The 17,383-nt window shown below is 36.6% G+C and overlaps 1 pseudogene; it reads left to right on the forward strand.

Annotated features, from left to right (window-relative positions):
• The first annotated feature begins 621 nt into the window (after positions 1 to 621).
• On the forward strand, positions 622 to 17,133 carry LOC111895453 (probable beta-1,4-xylosyltransferase IRX14H; annotated as a pseudogene).
• Positions 17,134 to 17,383: the final 250 nt, after the last annotated feature.

A 17,383-nucleotide genomic window follows, 5' to 3' on the forward strand; every position in this document is an offset into this window, starting at 1 on the left:
AATATTTTATTGTTTGGGTTTTGGGTTGGGCTTTGGTTATTAGGTCTAGGTATAAATAGTGTTATTTTAGCCTTGTAATGAGCGAGGGACGTTTTCGGGGGCTGCCGTAAGCCAAGAACGTGATTTACAAAGAAACAGAGAGAAAACCAAGTGTAATCAAGAATCTTATGTACCCGCCTATTTATCTATAATAGTGTTAATTGAAGTTTAATCATATTGTTCTTATTTAATATTATATCTTGCATCATTCACTTGATTGGGATTCCACACCATCATAGTGAAATCTGATTGATACATAGCGATTTGGGGAGTTACACATGTAATTGTATACATACACAAATACACACACTCATTCACATACATCCATTTTCTAATAAGTATGTAAACAAAATATGGCTTCATTAATGTATTTATATGTCGCCAATTCTTTTATATACAACACAAACACATGCACACACACACACAAACACAGACACACACACACACACATATATATATATACATATATATATATATGTATATATATATATATATATATATGTATATATATAGACAAAACTTTATAAAGGGTCTCTGTGGTATCCCAAAATATGAAGTTTAGTCCCTAGGAACTTTTAACAAATGGTCATTTTCACTAATTTTGTTGGTTTTTGGCCGTTAAGTGATGAGCATTTCCGTTATTTTACTACCATAGGGACCATTTATGAAGTTTTTGCTTAATAAAAAACAAATAATTTTTCAATATTAAAGGGTATGTGTGTATGTGTGTGTTCATGGTTTCTTCCAAAAACCCAAACCACCGCCTCTCTCAAAGTGGTATAATTATTTAATATCATTAACCATCAAATTCAAGTGTAAAAATCGAAACCCATCTCAATATAAACTTTTGTGGAGTAGAAATTGATTTGGGGAAAATATAAAGTTGCTAGTGTTGCAGAAGAGCTATGCAAATCGGGGCCGGAGCAACAGTTTCAGAAGCTCATCACTGTTAGATTCGTCTGTAGATGGAGGCGGAACCGTTAAATCATCCGCAGGTATCTTTTAGTTGATCCTTCATTTTTTATGTTGTCTGATTAGTCTCGTTCTTGGATTTTGATTCTCTCGTCTCTTATGCTTTCTCCTTTTCTCAACTTCTTCCATTAACAATCTCTACACCTCAACATTAACGTCGTTCGGAACTGCCATCGATATAGCAGAAACTCTATGTTTTACCACTTCCTTCCGGCCCCTCTCGCCGTTGGTGGCTAATACTACTTCTGCTCTTGGAACCAGTAGCATAGTGGTGGTTGGCCGACAAGGGATCCAAATCTGACCATGGCCACAGCCTGACCCTGAGGAAGTCATGAAAGCTCATAAGTTAAATGAAGCTGTACAGAGAGAACAAAAGGTTCAATACGAGATCAAAAACCCAAAAAATCTAATTGCAATCACTCCTACATATGTTCAAAATTTTTGTTGGATTAGTGTCTAAGTCCATAACTATTAATGGTATGTACTCGACCCGACTTGGCATGGTCCATTTGGGTTGCATGGCATCAGAACGATTTGGATAGACTTTTGTGAGAAAAGGATACATAAGTTCTAATACATTAATATGAAATCATATTATTTAATTAGTATTTGTCAAGAATTAATTTGGAATTAATTCTATGATCAAAAGACACTAATTAAATATATGGGGATTGATTATGTAAATCATTCATTCTTATATATGTGGGCTTATGATCCATAGTTCTTCATGTTGGGCTAAACCCATGGAGTAACCCATGGATACTCCATGGAGGTTTTAACCCATGGAGCATGAAGAATATTGAAAGACATGAGTTACATGGTGTAACCCTAATAGCCACAACATATAAAGACCCCATAGCTCAAGAAATTGACCCTAAGGGTTCATATGAGAGGGCTAGCCGATTTTGAGCATAAAGACTTTTCACTCAAGTTATTCCAAGTTGTTTTTGGTGTTGTGTGAACCATTTGAGGTGTCACACTTTTCTCTCAAGTTATTACAAGTTGTTGTTGGTATATGAAAATGCATGATAGTTATAGGTTTAATGCCTTGGAAACCATTTGCATGTATAATTACTGAAAACATAGATCCAAGGTATTTAGGTTTTATGTGCAACATAGGATGTTGTAGTGTACTAAAACCCATCAGTGGTATCAGAACCATTGGTTGTTTTCAATTATACTTGATGCTACTTGCTGAAATAGGCTGAAAATCGAAGTTTATATGTTGTCTGGACAACTAACTCGACGGGTCTAGGGAGGGACTCAACGATTCCATGCCTAAAATCATCCAACTCATCGAGTTTGTTCATGCACTCGACGAGTTGGACCCCCTGACAGCATATCTTCGAGTGTTTTGGCTGGCATTGGACTAGGAACATTACCATAAGCCGTTTTTGATCTTATAAACCTGTTTTTGATGTGGTAATGTTCATGCTAATCCAATTTCAAAGATAATTGTCATAATTTCAATATTTGTATTAGTTCACATGTTCATGCTAATTTCTTGAAGATTGATGATTTGAATTATCTTGTTCTTATAAGTTAGTTTAGATTAATATAAAAATTTTGTGATAATGTCTTTTCAATCCAAATTGATCTAAAAGTTGTTCATAAAATGCGTATTTGTAACTTGTCCCCAAGTTATATGAAAAGTCACATTTATGATTTTTAAAACTCATAAGATCTCCATAAGTTATAAAATGAAGAGTCTCATTTTTAAATGCTTTAAAGTCTTCCATAACATGTCCACAAGTTATGGAACTTGAAGAGTTTTTTCCATTAAAACTACTTTAAACTCATAAGTTATGGAATTGAACAGGTTTTTGAATTGTTCAAAACTTGCCCTAAAGTTTTGGAATTTGTAAAATTTCCCCATGAAAACTTTAATTCCAAGTTAAACCCTTAGAATTTTAAAAGTTAAATTCAATCCTTATACTATTATAATATCAATAGTTAATAGTTATATATATATATATATATATATATATATATATATATATATATATGTATATATATGTATATGTATAAGAACAAAGTCAGTCTTACCGTTAGTAGGCCTCATTCACGAAGCCGGTCTATAAGGGGGGTATAAGGTTACTGCCTATAAAATGGCAGTTTAATGGGTGTCTACTCTCACCCATCGCTTCCTTGACTAGTGGAGGGTCGTTAGCTGAACGAGTTTGACAGGACTATAATTATCCCTTCATTAAAAGTATAATGATCAATACTAAGTAACTAAACACTTATAAATTCCCAATCTTAGTTACTTAGGAAAATGTGAATTTGGTGCTAACCCATGAAATTACATCTTGTACCTTACCAAGTTGTTGGTGGAGCGTATGTGGGTAACCTGTTGGATAAGGTGTCTAAGTCCATAACTTATTTGGTATATACTTGACCCGACCGGCATGGTCCATTTGGGTTGCATCTCATCCAAACTATTATGGATAATTTTATGAGAGTTATACACATATGTTTATTAATATATTATGAGTTATAATATATTAATATGAAGTTACGTTATTTAATTAGTTTTAGTCTTAAATTAATTATGGATTAATTTAGAGATTAAAAGGAATACTAATTAAATTATGGGCTATTTGTTTTATATAGTGTGGGCTAATACTCATTTGTTAATGGGCTAGGCTTATGTGGAAGTCCATGGATGATCCATGGAGCTTTTAACCCATGGATCCTTGGAATAGGAAAAGACATGGGTTATTAGGGTTTCACCCTAACCATGCGTACTATATAAGCATGCTTATGGAGCATGAAAGAGAGCCTAAGATAGCCTAAGAGAAAGCTAGTGTTCTAGTGTGTGTGTGCATGTGTGTGGCCGAAAATACAAGAGTGTGTATACTCTCTCAAAGTTTTCCAAGAGTTTGTGGTGTTTGTGATTCCATTTGAGGCATTCACACTATTGGTGCTTGGCCCTCAAACTCCTAAGAACCCAACACAACAAAGGTATGTAATCTCTTCTAACTCTTTTATGTTGAAATGTTCCCCATGCCATGTTAGATAGGTTATAAACCTTGGAAAATTATTATTTTGCATGTATTTAGACAAACATAGATCCAAGGTTTATTAGGGTTGCATGCACACTTAGGAAGTGTTAGATTGCTCAAAACCCAACAGTGGTATCAGAGCCTAGGCTTGCTTGTTTGATACTTGATGCAAAATAGTAAAAAAAAAAAAAAGTCGAAATCGTTGTTGTCTGCATGCTAGACTCGCCGAGTCCATTGGGGGGACTCGCCGAGTCCAAGGCAAACTTCAACCTACTCGACGAGTCCGTTCGTGCACTCGGCGAGTAGGATCGAAAGAATGCAAAATCTCGACTTTTGCTGCTGGAAATGGACTGGAAACATTACCCTAAATTGTTTTGGTGTTGTAAAACTTATTTTAGTTGGTGTAATGGTTGTTCTAATCCATTTACAATAGCATATATCAAAAATCCATGATTTTATGTGTTCATATAATTCTTGAATTTTTGATGATCATGTTCATGTTCTTATGAATTTAGAAAATGATAGGAATTATTTGCTGAATTGTTTAGAATTAATTCTTAATCATTTATGTGTTTTAATGGAGTCCATAATTTGTCCTCAAGTTATGGATTACCAAAGGTCACTTTCATTTAACACACACTTAAAACACATAAGTTACATGAAAATGAAGAGTCTTCATTTTTATGAACCTTTAATTCATAAGTTATGAAATGAAGAGTTTTGCAAAGTTACAAAACTTGTCCTCAAGTTTTGGAATTTGTAAAGTTTCACACACTTTAATAAACTTTAATTCCAAACCTTAGAGTTTTAATAGTTAAAATTCAACCCTTATACTATTTATAACATTAATGGTTAATTATTATATATATGTATAAGAATAAGTCGTTTTACCGTTAGTAGGCCTCATTCACGAAGCCGGTCTATAAGGTGGGTATAAGGTTGTTGCCTATAAAATGGCGACTTAATGGGTGTATACTCTCACCCACCGCTTGCTTGATCGGTGGAGGGTCGTTAGCCGAACGGGTAGAACAACGACTTTAAATCCTCATTAAAAGTATAATGAATATTATAAAATAACTAAACTCTTTTAATTCCCAATCTTAGTTATTTTAGGAAAATGTGAACATGGTGCTAATCCATGGAATTCACACTTTGTACCTTACCAAGTCGTTAGTGGAGCGTGTGTGGTTAACCGGCACACTAATTAGACTAGTAAGGATCACAAAGGGTAACTTAATGTTGTCATAGATCAATGGAGCGTGTGTGGTTAACCGGCACATTGATTAGGTGATAATATTAGGAGTACCAAGTGAGTTAGCATGGTTATTCACACCTTGTTTTGTGATCCTCGGCATCCCAGTCACAAAACTTGAAGGGCACAATCGAGATTGAAACATGCCATTGAAAAGTTCAATGAATCTCAAAAGAATCTAGGAATTTCAAATCCAATTAAACCTAATTAATCATTTCGTTTTCATGGTGGAAATTGGTGAATCGTCATTCGCCTACCTTTCAAATATATTATTACTTAGATTACGGCATCCCTCTTCTAAGTGTAATATATTGTGATTGGATCCTAGCCTTAATATTACATTTGGGTGTCTTATTAAGGATCCTAAATATCTAATCTAAACTTACTTTCTTCTTTCAGATGTCTTCCAACACTAATGCTTCAGGCTCTAACCCAACTGGTTCTTTCTCTCTCATGAATCTTTGTGGGAGGGTCATCTTTGATGGTTCCAACTTCATGGGTTGGATTAGGAACATCAGGATGGTTACTCGTTACGAGGACAAGGAATATGTCCTCGATAAGGAGTTAAAAGAACTTGATGAGTCTACTGCTACTCCTGAGGAGATCGCTGAATTCAGGACTCATGAGAGAGATGCTACTAAGGTGGCATGTATCATGATGGCCACGATGACAGCCGAGCTCCAAAAGTCATATGAAGATTTCTACCCTTTTGAGATGCACCAAGACTTGATGGAAAGGTACCATCAGAGTGCTCGTCAGGAGCGGTATGAAATAATCTCCTCCATAATAACTACCCGCATGAAGGACGGTGAATCCGTCACGGGCCACATGCAAAAGATGCAAAGGTATGTGGACCGTTTGCTGAAGCTGAATGTTAACATCCCCGAGGAGTTAGCAATTGACATCATTTTGCACTCCTTGCCTTCTTGTTATGATCATTTTCGAATGACATATCATATGAACAAGGAGGAAGTTACCCTCAGCAAGCTTCAAGGACTCTTGAAGACCGCTGAAACCGGTCTTAAGGGTAAAGCGGTTGTTACCTCTACTACTCCTACTCCAACTTCTACCCCTGTTTTAGCTATTGGGCAAGGCAAAGGGAAAAAGAGGAAGCACCCTTCGAAGGGTACCAAGGGAAAGTCTCTTGAAGGCTCCTCATCCAAGACTAAGAACGGTTCTGTCACTCCTTCTGCCATTCCAAAGGATGCTGAATGCTTTTATTGCCATGAAAAGGCACACTGGAAGCGAAACTGCCCTAAGTACTTGCAGGATCTAAAGGATGGGAAAGTGAAACCCACCTATGCAGGTATTTACACTATATTGTCTAATTACTCAACATATTCTAACTCTTGGGTGCTTGATACAGGATGTGGTATTCACATATGTTCTGATTTGCAGGGCCTAAGAAGAAGTGAGGATGTGGAGCACGGGAAGATAAACTTAATCATGGGGAATAGGAAGGCTTCACCTGTTTCCAAGATTGGAGTTTATACTTTGTTGCTTAATAATGGGTTAAAATTAGATTTGAATAAATGTGTATACTCGTCTGAAATGGCAAGGAATATTATTTCTTTTCATGCTTTGTACAAACAAGGTTTTACCTTTTCGTTTGATAATGAATGTGGTGGTATTAATGCTTTCTTTAATAATGTGTTTTATTTTAAAGCATTACCTTGTGATGGCGTGTATGAAACTGTGTCGATTGTAGACAACTTAGGAAATAATGTGTTGTATATTGATTCTTCTACTAGCCTAGATAAAGCATCATTGTGGCATTGTCGTCTTGGACATGTAAACAAGAAACGCATAGACCAACTCCAAAAGAGTGGAGTCTTGGAATCATTTGACCTCAAATCAGATGATAGTTGTGAATCTTGTCTACTTGGAAAAATGACAAAATCACCCTTCACTGGAACTTGTGAGAGGGGTGAAGGTTTGTTGGACCTAATACATACTGATGTATGTGGGCCATTCAAAACCGCCACAAGGGACGCTAATCGGTATTATGTGACTTTTATTGATGATTATAGTAGATATGGGTATGTCTACTTGATCAAACACAAGTCCGAAACCTTTGAAAGGTTTAAGGAATTCAAACAGGAAGTAGAAAATCAATTGGGCAGGAACATTAAGATGCTTCGATCCGATCGAGGTGGTGAGTATCTTAGTACCGAGTTCCTTGACTATCTTAAGGAGTGTGGGATTGTCTCACAATTGACTCCTCCCAGGACACCACAGCTGAATGGTGTAGCTGAGAGGCGTAATCGTACCTTGTTGGACATGGTTCGCTCTATGATGAGTCGAGTTTCGTTACCAATCTCTTTTTGGGGGTATGCCTTAGAGACTGCCGCCCATATTCTTAATCTAGTCCCTACAAAGAAGGTTACCAAAACACCTCATGAAATGTGGACTGGGAAGGTTCCCAATTTGGACCACATCAAAATTTGGGGTTGCGAAGCCTTCGTGAGGCGTGAAACTCATGATAAGCTTGAACCCCGAAGTGAAAGGTGTATTTTCATCGGCTACCCACAGAAATCCTTCGGTTACCTTTTCTACAGACCCAGTGAGAATGTGGTCTTTGTAGCACGAAGAGGGATCTTTCGCGAGAAAGAATTTATAAGCCAAGGAGACAGTGGGAGGCAGATTGATCTTGAAGAAATTCAAGAATCAATTGGTGAAGGAACCTCAGACACTAGCAATCAACCTGAGGAAGAAACTCCTGTTGATCCAGCTGACGAGTCTGTACCTCCGAGACGTTCCACACGGGTTAGGAACACACCTTCGTTTTATTATGGTTTTCATATTACTACGGAAGGTGATACGTTTATTAGTGATAGTACACTAGTAAATTTGGATGAACCTAGCAGTGTTAAGGAAGCCATGGCAGGCCCGGAGTCTGCTAAATGGAAGGAGGCTATGGACAGCGAGATACAGTCCATGTATGACAATCAAGTTTGGAACTTGGTTGACAATGTACCAGGCCGTAAAACAGTCGGGTGCAAATGGATCTTCAAAAAGAAGACCGACATGGAAGGAAAAGTGCATACTTATAAGGCTCGACTGGTTGCGAAGGGTTTTACTCAAACTCAAGGTATTGATTATGATGAAACCTTCTCGCCGGTGGCCAAGATTAAGTCTATTAGGGTTATGTTAGCCATTGCAGCATTTCATGATTATGAAATATGGCAAATGGATGTCAAAACCGCTTTCCTTAATGGAAAGTTGGCTGAGGATGTGTACATGAATCAGCCAGAGGGTTTTGTCAATGCAGAGTACCCTAATAGAGTATGCAAGCTTAAGAAATCCATTTATGGATTAAAACAAGCATCTCGTAGCTGGAATCTTTGTTTTGATGAGAAGGTAAAAGAGTTTGGCTTCTTGAGAAGCGAAGATGAGTCTTGCGTGTATGTCAGAGCTAGTGGGAGTATAGTTAGCTTCTTGGTACCGTATGTGGATGACATACTGCTCATAGGAAATGACATCCCAACCTTGCAGGAGGTTAAGTCCTGGCTTGGGAAGTGCTTTGCTATGAAGGACCTAGGGGAGGCTACCTATATCCTAGGGATAAGGATATTAAGAGAAAGGAGTAGAAGACTAATTGGACTTAGTCAGAGTATCTACTTGGATAAGGTGTTGAAAAGGTTCAACATGGTGAATTCCAAGAAAGGAGATTTACCGATCCAAAGCAATACCAAACTGAGTAAGACTCAGAGTCCGAGTACAGAGGCTGAGATAGCTGAGATGAGCCAATTACCATATGCTTCCGCAGTTGGCTCGATCATGTATGCTATGACTTGTACCCGTCCTGATGTGGCATTTGCTTTGAGCATGGTCAGCAGGTATCAGGGGAACCCTGGCAAGGCTCATTGGACCGCGGTAAAGAACATTCTCAAGTACCTGCGGAGGACTAAGGATTGGGTCCTTACCCTTGGTGGCAGTGATGACTTGAGAATATTAGGGTATAGTGATGCTGGTTTTCAGACTGATAGGGATAATTTCCGCTCTCAGTCGGGCTGGATCTTTACCTTAAATGGAGGGGCAATTTCTTGGAAGAGTTCTAAGCAGGAGACGGTGGCTGATTCGACTTGTGAATCAGAGTATATAGCAGCGAGTGAAGCAGCGAAGGAGGCGATATGGCTAAAGAACTTCATCGGAGACCTTGGAGTTGTACCAGCTATTAAGGAACCTATAGAGATTTTCTGTGACAACAATAGTGCGGTTACCTTAGCCAAGGAACCAAGAGATCATGGCAGATCTCGACACATTGACAGAAAATATCACTTCATAAGACACAAGATTGAAGAAGGACTCCTTGTGACAAGGAGGATATCGTCGGATGAGAATCCTGCAGATCCCCTTACGAAGGGACTGACGAGGGTTAAGCATTTTCAGCATGCGAGACGCATCGGGCTGAGGGACGATATTAGTTTTACAGATTAGATAGTTTTCCTGAAACTTGTAAAATGTAATCGACGTTTGATGATGAATAAAATTTGTGATTTATTTATGAGTAAAGTGTTACTATCATTGTCAATTATTTACTATTGTTTCAGTTTTGCATGTTTTGACTTCCAGAATAATTAATTTGTTCAAACCTCCACAATCGATCATACGTCGGAAGTAGGTATGAATCAAGATTGTCATGAATTGGGTTTGTAGATGCCTTAAAGGTGTTTAGGCATGGCAATGGTTGCTGCAACATTCATGAGTACTCATAAGTTATGAGTATTGGTATAAACCCACGCTCACTTGTATCACTTCATGGAATTTATCTCGAGTGATCGTGAGACGATAACATCATATAAATCTTTAAACCTAGAGATATGAGTTGTTACCTATGAGTTGGTTGTGCATTGATTGCACGTAAACGCATCAGTAACTTGATGTTATAAAACGTGCCTTTGTGTACAATTCAATAAGTAGTAGAACAAGCATATCAGTCGAAGTTTATCTGTTCCTTCTAGAAATAGAAGCGATATCCGGGCCCCTCGATGATTTTGTGTTGACCCATATACCAGGCCTGGTCAGAACTAAACCGATGTGTTCAGTGAAGTTCTTCGTCAAACAAATCGGATAATCGAGAAACAACTGCTAGACAATAAGCAAGACATAGTTCCATGTGTTTGTCCGGCTGATATCATGAGAACAGAGGATTATGTGATCACTTATCTAAAATGGCGCTTCATAGTTCGACAGAGTCTTCATTGTTCGAGGGAGTTTTCGAGAGCTACGATTGTTGGTTGGTTCCTGAAGTTATAGGCAAATATAGTTATTAGACTTATCCAAGTGGGAGTCTGTTGGATAAGGTGTCTAAGTCCATAACTTATTTGGTATATACTTGACCCGACCGGCATGGTCCATTTGGGTTGCATCTCATCCAAACTATTATGGATAATTTTATGAGAGTTATACACATATGTTTATTAATATATTATGAGTTATAATATATTAATATGAAGTTACGTTATTTAATTAGTTTTAGTCTTAAATTAATTATGGATTAATTTAGAGATTAAAAGGAATACTAATTAAATTATGGGCTATTTGTTTTATATAGTGTGGGCTAATACTCATTTGTTAATGGGCTAGGCTTATGTGGAAGTCCATGGATGATCCATGGAGCTTTTAACCCATGGATCCTTGGAATAGGAAAAGACATGGGTTATTAGGGTTTCACCCTAACCATGCATACTATATAAGCATGCTTATGGAGCATGAAAGAGAGCCTAAGATAGCCTAAGAGAAAGCTAGTGTTCTAGTGTGTGTGTGCATGTGTGTGGCCGAAAATACAAGAGTGTGTATACTCTCTCAAAGTTTTCCAAGAGTTTGTGGTGTTTGTGATTCCATTTGAGGCATTCACACTATTGGTGCTTGGCCCTCAAACTCCTAAGAACCCAACACAACAAAGGTATGTAATCTCTTCTAACTCTTTTATGTTGAAATGTTCCCCATGCCATGTTAGATAGGTTATAAACCTTGGAAAATTATTATTTTGCATGTATTTAGACAAACATAGATCCAAGGTTTATTAGGGTTGCATGCACACTTAGGAAGTGTTAGATTGCTCAAAACCCAACATAACCGACACACTAACATGGACTAGTAAGAGTGGAAAAGGGTGACTTAATGTTTATCATAGATCGGTGAAGCGCGTGTGGGTAACTGACACATCGATTAGGTGATAAATATTAAGGGTACCAAGTCAATTTGCATCGTTATTCTCACATTGTTTGTGATCATCCACATCCCAGTCACCAACCTGAGAGGGCACAATCGAGATTTAAATATGCCATTGAATAGTTCAATGAATCTCAAAAGATCTAGGAGTTTCAAACCAATTAAAACCTAATACCTATTTCGTTTTTCATGGTGAAAATTGGTGAATCGTCATTCGCCTACCTTCAAATATTTTATAGCTTGGATTACGACATCCCTCTTCCAAGTTGTAAAATATTGTGTTGGGTCCTAGCCTTAATGATTCTTATCGGGTGTTATATTAAGGACTTAAATCAACTAACTTGAATATCTCCCATTGTAGATGTCTGGTTCAGACAACTATGATCTTCCCTAATTCCTTGGAACAAGCTTTCCTAATGAAGATGATGTCCCATGGTTGGATCATGGAAATCATACTTTAATTCCTACACCTCCTCAAATTATTCTCCCTAACCCACAAGTTCTTGAATAGTTCAAGGTCACTCAAGCCCTATTGGCAAGCAACGTCTATGTGTCCTCACATCTTGGAGATGAAGTCACATTTATTGACAAGCCGAGAGAGTTGGGTGTCAAAGTCTTGAGGAAGTTGGTTGTTGACTAGGTTTTTCAATCACTTTCTAAGTCACATAGTGAGTTCCTTTAGGACTACAATATGGCAGACCATGACATGACCCTTAATGATCTTACCTATGTGCTTGATGCTGCTAAATCAACAACGATTTGGAGCACCGGTAAAACAAATTTGATTGGAAGATCGACTTCCCAAACTTCAATGGACATTGACAATGGTGACATTGGAAATCTAGAAAAGCTTTCTCTTCCCAATGGAAAGGGATCGGCCATAGTCAACTCGATTGACCAAATGGTAAAGAGAAAGGATAAGTCTAAGATAGTCCCGTGTATCATTCCCAAAGAGTTCATATGTTTCTATTGCTAAAGGAATGGACATTCGTTGCGAAGCTGCCCTATTTACCTGAATGATCATAAGGTTGGTCAAGTCAAAAAGTTTGACTATACTTCAGGTAAATCCACTATCTAACTCTATTAACTTCCTATTTGGAGATTCTTATTACATGATGTAACTAGGTCACATGTTGATGTTTTAAGAATTAAAGAAAAGAGAGGAATCTTAAAGGAAGTATATGCTAATTCTAATTGCGGAGATGGATTTCGATCGCATGGTTCGGTGATCAGAATTTTGAGTTGTTGCTTAAGAGTTATGACAGATTGCTTAGGAATGCATAATAACATAATTTTCATATGTAGTTGCATTGTAAGGATAAGTTTTCTGCAATTTTAAAATAAAAGGAAATTTTTTTGATTTTATTTATTTTAAATTTCCTTACAATGGAATTTGTGAAAAATATTGGAAATGGATTTGATTCTTTGGTTTGTGGGAGTTTTATAATTTACCAAATAAGGAAAGATTCTCATCAACCAAGTTTCGGTTGGAAAGAAACTTGGAATCATGCAACTTATATTGTATGGTGAATGAGAATTTTCATCTTTGGGAAATTAAGAATAATTCCTTCATCACATGCATATGTGAGTCAAGTGAAGGATTAGGGGACCGGGTACACTTGAGTGTGCGCTGGTCAGGTCCACCACAATGATCGATAAGGCCATTCATCATGATTTACTAAAGTTTAGTAAATATGGTTATGCTTACAAGTTTAAGTGTAATTTTGAAACATTGGAAAAGTTTTAATGTATGGCAGAACGAATGAGAAGAATCAAATTAGGCAGAAAGATAAAAGTTTCTCCAATCTGAAAAGATGGGAGAGTAATTTAGTGTCTTGTTTTATGATTGTCTTAGTGATTATGAAACCATATCACAATTGATCTTCTAAGGACATCTTAGTGCATTTGTTTGGCTAAGAAGAGGAATCGTGGATTGTTGAAATGGTTAAAATCAAAAAGATGAATCATACTTCATTCCAAAAACAAGTCTTAGAGTCATACTCCTAGATTGTAACTTGAGTGACATAATCTTTAGTAGGTTTATAACACTTGTCAAATGTAGAATAAAATGTTATTGTACATTTGAAGTTGGTAAGTTGTGATGTATTGGATAAGATAAAGACCAACTGAGATCAATTATGTGAAGTGTTATCTTGATAAGAATGCGCACTAGCTCTTGAATATTTGTTTTGTCAAAGAATGGTTCTTGACAAGAGAATCTTATATGTCAAGAGGTCAGTGGGAGTCTTAAAGATCTTGAAAAAGTTTCAAGAACTAATCAAGAATAACACCTGTTGTTTATCACTAGCACACGACTGGAAGTTTGTAACCTATCGTGTTGACATATTCTTGTTTTCTATGCCCATTCCAGTTAGAGTTGACTATGCATGAGAGTTCTATGAAATCTCAGTTGTTTGCATAAATACTTGGAAGCAATGGTAGGCCTTTGTGATGCCAAGTGGAAAGAAGTTAAGATTGCACAAGTTTAGTCCATATGAGTTTGGATTTGTCACTTACCTTGTCTTGTGATTGTGGTTATGACAAATTCACATGGATAGGAACACATACACCATAAAATCTAAGTGTCATAAGGTTTCTCTTCGATTCATGAAAACGATGGTGAGGAAATGCTTTCACTAAGTAGATTTTAAGTAGATAGCAATTGTGATATTTGCATTCTCAAATTCGTTAGTGGAGCATGTGTGGGTAACTGGCACACTAACATGGACTTGTGAGAAATGGAAAAGGTCTAAACAATCGACACTATGATTACGGCATCCCTTTTCATATTTCTAAAATTGTTTAGACACACATGTGAGATATCTAAGGAAAGGTGTATGATTTTGATAAAGTCTTATGAAAGCATCTAGTATCAGAAATCTGAACTTTGGTAAGAAAGCCAATAAAGTATTGATTTCTAGAAGTCTAGCTGATTTCTGGATACATGTCAAAGATAGTGGGAGCATAATTGTTATGATAATAATTATCATGTTAGTGGGATCATGATAATTGTGATAAGTGTTGCAAGTTAGGAACGTTAATTATAGACTACAAATGTTTCAATTGGGAAAAGTTGTTTTGCTATAATTAAGGGAGAGTAAATTATACTTCCTTTCAATTCTAAAAGCTTAGATTGAGATTTTAATCATATTTAGTCAAGGATGTATATATGAATTGTATGTTGGAATGGTTCAACATAAGGAAATTCTATATATATTGCGTTCTCAAAATTCAATTATGATTACAGCATCCCTCTTCATAGTCGAATTATGAAAATATGGCAAATAAAAAATATTGTAGCAAAAGACTGGTCTAGGATCATGTCTTTATGTAAGACATCATGAATCGTGTCCCATATGCTTTGTGTATAGGATCGATTACATTTGCTATAATACTTATCCTTTCTAAATTTTCCAAATGCCTAGGGCATTAAAAGGGGAAAAGGTCTTGAATTGGATATGACTAAAATGATTAAGCAATTGTCGAAGACAATATAAGGGCCATATTCACATATTTTGAAAAAAAGGCAACTCTTGTTCAGAAGTGGTAGTCAAAATGGGAATGTGGAAATATTTCCATATGTGGAAGTTATTCATTAAATATGTGTGAAATTAGAAAACTTAATGCAAGAAGGATATTCAAACGAATGTACTTTGAATTTGAGACTTCGTTTCCAAGGAATTTCTCTCCATTGGAATACTTTGTAAATGTCTGTTGTTAAGTCTTTGTGACTTTGTACATAGTCATTACAAGAGGATCAATGCATATAAGTTTAGAATCTAACAGATTTCGGTAAATGGTAAGAATTTGGAATTCTTACATTTGCGTTAAGGATTTGGGATTGTGAAATGAGCATCATTGGAATCATGTTCAATTGGTCTATTTCACAAAGTAAGTATGCATGCTTGGAGCATGACATGACTATTGTTTCAGATTTAAGTATAAAGTTGATCATTCGAAACATTATACAATGAATAATGAGTAATTAATATTGTATTTAAGTAAAAGGTGTTCTATTTACTTTCAAAGGTGCTTGGGGCCATATTGGATTAGTATTATTCATATGTTTCACTTTGCATGTTTTGACTTCCCGAATAACTGGGTTATTCAAATTCTCCACAGTCGGTCATATGTTGGAAGTAGGTATGAATCAAGACTGTGTTGAAGTTGGCTTGGAGATGTCTAATTAAGGTATTGGACATAGCAAGAGTCGCTACAACATTCATGAGTGCTCATAAGTTCTGAGTATTGGATTAAACCCATGCTCATTTGAATCACTTCATGGATTTTATCACGAGTGAATCATGCGACGATAATATCTTATATTCTTCAAATGGAGATGTGTGAGTTGTAGTTGCGCGTCAGTTGCACATTGACATATGTAAACGCAACTAGTAACTTGGTTGTTATAAAACATATCGTTGTGTGTAATTTGATGTGTAAGTACAAGCAAACACTTGGGTCAAAGTTTATACATTCCTTTTACACTTGGAGGGATAAAAGCGATATCTATGGGCCCCTCGATGATTTGGTGATGACAAACTTAAGTGCTCGGTTGGGCCTGGACTGATTTGATTTGTTTAATTAGTCAGTCGTCATAAATCGGAAATCAGGAAACAACAAATGGACATAAAGAATGATTATAATCCATGTCTCAGTCCATATGATATCTAGAATGGAGGAATACATGATTCCTTATCTAATGGACGCATCACTGATTTGTTCAGAGTTCGACAACAACTTTTAAGAACTACGATTGCTAGTCGGGATCTTGGAGTCATACACAATAATAGTTTTAGACTTATCTAAGTGGGAAACTATTGGATTAGTGTCTAAGTCCATAATTATTAATGGTATGTATTCGACCCGACTTGGCATGGTCCATAGCTCAAGAAATCGGCCCTAAGGGTTCATATGAGAGGGCTAGCTGATTTTGGGCAGAAGGAACTTTCTCTCAAGTTATTCCAAGTTGTTGTTGGTGTTATGTGAACCATTCGAGGTGTCACACTTGGGGCACTAGGCTCTTAAGCTCCATGGAATAAAGATACAACACAAAGGTATGTTACTCTAACTAGTATCTTATTTGGTATATGAAAATGCATGCTAGTTATAGGTTTAATGCCTTGGAAACCATTTGCATGTATATTTATTAAAAACACAGATCCAAGGTATTTAGGGTTGTATGTGCACCATAGGATGTTGTAGTATACTAAAACCCATCACTTTTCAAGCGGCACATTTAACCAAATTAATGCGCACATTGATGAACTTTCCTTACGATGTGGTTTGGATCGTAGTGGAAGCCGGTGGCTCCACCAACGAAACCTGATCATTGTTAGCTAAATCAAAAATTGAAGTCAAACATATTAGATTCCTAAAGAATATGCCCATTTTTTGGGATGCTCGACATAAGATGGAATCCCTGATGTGATTGCGAGCAGTAAGGTAAACTCAACAAACCCAATCAATCCGCTTAAATTTCATTAAAGTCGACCTCGTTTTTCATGATTTAGAGTTGTGAGAGAAGAAAAGCTAGATGGGATTGTAATGTTTTCTGATGATAGTAACATGCATAGTTTGGAACTCTTTGATGGGATCCAAAAAGTTGAATGGATTAGAGCTCTTTCAATTGGGATGCTAGATCATTTAGGGCATTCTGATGAAGACCCATTTACAGACTTCAATTGATACACAAACTTTTTGATGAAATGTTTTCCATTTTCTAACTCGTTTAACTTGCCATTTACAAACTTCAAATGATCGTCCCGCTATTAAGGTAACTTCAGAAGCTGTTTTTTCAGAACTTTCGTGTCACTTGGCTTCTGTATGATATTCTTTTATTTAGATGTGTATGTTTGGTGAAGTTTGTCGAGAATTTGTAACGCCCATAAAAATCATTTCAAATTTAAACTTTTCCAAAACACTTAAAATCATTTGA

The sequence above is a fragment of the Lactuca sativa genome, chromosome 9 (assembly GCF_002870075.4).
Source record: "Lactuca sativa cultivar Salinas chromosome 9, Lsat_Salinas_v11, whole genome shotgun sequence".
Lineage (NCBI taxonomy): Eukaryota > Viridiplantae > Streptophyta > Magnoliopsida > Asterales > Asteraceae > Lactuca > Lactuca sativa.